We start from the raw sequence: 2508 nt of genomic DNA, 5'->3' as shown, positions 1-2508 counted from the left end.
GTCATTGTTTTCAGCAATTAACTTGCCTGCCTGCTTGAATACCCAACAGTCCCTGTTGGTGTGGTTAGCTGGCTTTTCGGGGGTGCCATGTATCTGGCACAAGCGGTCGAGTATTCGGTCCAAATTGGATGGACCCGGAGTAGTTCTTTTGAATGGCTTTTTCCGCTGACCGGGTTTAGAGCCTCTGAATCCGGCATTGACTGCCGTATCCTCACTGTTGTCGCCGTTAATGCGGCGTTTGTTTTTGTTACAACGCGACCTGCCATTACGGTCCTTGATATCCGGACTGCCAGAATTTTTGCTGAGGTTGTTGCTGCGTGCTAGCCAGCTGTCCTCACCCGCGCAGAAGCGGGTCATGAGTGATGTGAGGGCTGCCATGGATTTTGGCTTTTCCTGTCCCAGGTGCCGGGCAAGCCACTCGTCGTGGATATTATGCTTGAAGGCCGCGAGGGCCTTCGCATCCGGACAGTCGATGATTTAGTTTTTCTTGGTTAAGAACCGTGTCTAGAATTGTCTGGCCGATTCGTCTGGCTGCTGAATTATGTGGCTGAGGTCATCAGCGTCTGGTGGTCGCACATACGTGCCTTGAAAGTTATCGAGGAATGCGGCTTCCGGGTCTTCCCAACTCCCAATTGACTCTGCTGGCAAGCTGTTAAGCCAATGCCGGGCTGGTCCTTTAAGCTTGAGGGGGAGATATTTGATGGCGTGAAGATCGTCACCGCGGGCCATGTGGATGTGAAGGAGATAGTCTTTGATCCAAACCGCGGGGTCTGTTGTGCCATCGTAAGATTCAATATTCACAGGTTTAAACCCTTCGGGGATTTGATGATCCATTACTTCATCTGTGAAGCATAGTGGGTGTGCGGCGCCTCTGTACTGGGCGATATCACGACGGAGCTCAAAAGAGCTTTTTCTGTTTTGTTCGGCCCGGCCGAACTTACTGTGTCCGGCGCGACGGTTGTCGTCACGTATCATGGGGCGCCCACGCGATCCATAGATCGATCTTGATTGTCTTGCCCTATCCTCCAATATATCTCGCAAGTCCGGAGCGTTCCCCTGTGGCCTTGTGCTTTTCGAGCGATGCCGGGGTACGGGTCTAGTGAAGGGCCTAGAGGCCTCTCTGTCGCGACCACGGGGTGGTCGATCAGCCGTATTGTCTCCTGGTGATGTGGGTTCATACGCCTCCTCCTCTAATCGGGGGAGCAGCTTGCGTTTAGGGTAGCTTTTGGAGGGGCGTTCGAGCTCATGCTCTTCGGCCGCGAGGACTTCAGTCCATTTGTCGGCTAGCAGATCTTGATCAGCTCTAAGCTGTTGCTGCTTTTTCTTGAGGCTGTTCGCCGTGGCCACAAGCCTGCGTTTAAAACGCTCTTGTTCGACGGGATCCTCCGCTGTTTCTTGGAGGGGTCATCCTCCGCTGTTCCTTCGCCATTCCCATCCTTTGGGATATCCACCATGTATATGTCATATGATGAGGTGGCTTTCCAGTGCCCGGTGGGCGCTGGTTCTTGGTCGTCTCCGGCATCGTCGTCCATACCGTCGATGTCTTCGGAGTCGTAGTCTAGCATGTCGGTTAGATCGTCGACAGTGGCTACCAAGTGGGTGGTGGGTGGGCTTTGAATTTCTTAGTCGTCCGCATCCCAACCGTCCTGACCGCAGTCCGGCCAGGGCTCTCCTGATAAGGAGAGATACTTTAGCGAACTCAAGATGTCGCCGAAAGGTGAGTGTTAAAAGATGTCCGCTGCGGTGAACTCCATGATCGGCGCCCAATCAGATCCGATCAAAGGGGGCGCAGGAGGTTCGGAGTCCGGCAAGGAGTCCGGCACCTCTGAGTCACGAGCTTCATGAGGGAGAAGGTCAGTGTTCGGCTCTATCGCCGTAGAGGTTGCAGCCCCCGAGGCGGTGTCTAGCCATCCGTCCTCGACCTGCGCAGCCGGCTCCGAGTTGAAGATCGGAGCGGGTTCGAGTGCGGCCTCCAGGGTACTGTCCGGCTGCAGAGCTAAATCATGCTCGCCGTGACAGTGCGGTACGCTCGGCTGTGGCTCGAATCCATCGAGGATCAAGTCCCCGCGGATGTCAGCTGTGAAGTTCAAACTTCCAAATCTGACCTGACGGCCAGGGGCGTAGCTTTCGGTCTGCTCCAGATGGCCAAGCGAATTGGCCCGCAGTGCAAAGCCGCCGAATACAAAGATCTGTCTGGGGAGGAAGGTCTCACCCTGGACTGCGTCGTTGATGATGATCGAAGAAGCCATCGAGCCTATCGGTGACGGCACAGAGGAACTCTCAATGAAAGCACCAATGTCGGTGTCAAAACCGGCGGATCTCGGGTAGGGGGTCCCGAACTATGCGTCTAGGCGGATGGTAACTGGAGACAAGGGACACGATGTTTTACCCAGGTTCGGGCCCTCTTGATGGAGGTAAAACCCTACGTCCTGCTTGATTAATATTGATGATGTGTGTTACAAGAGTGGATCTACCACGAGATCAAGGAGGCTAAACCCTAGAAGCTAG

The sequence above is a fragment of the Triticum aestivum genome, chromosome 7B (genome assembly GCF_018294505.1).
Source record: "Triticum aestivum cultivar Chinese Spring chromosome 7B, IWGSC CS RefSeq v2.1, whole genome shotgun sequence".
Classification (NCBI taxonomy): Eukaryota; Viridiplantae; Streptophyta; class Magnoliopsida; order Poales; family Poaceae; genus Triticum; species Triticum aestivum.
Note: the sequence above shows the minus strand (reverse complement) of the source record.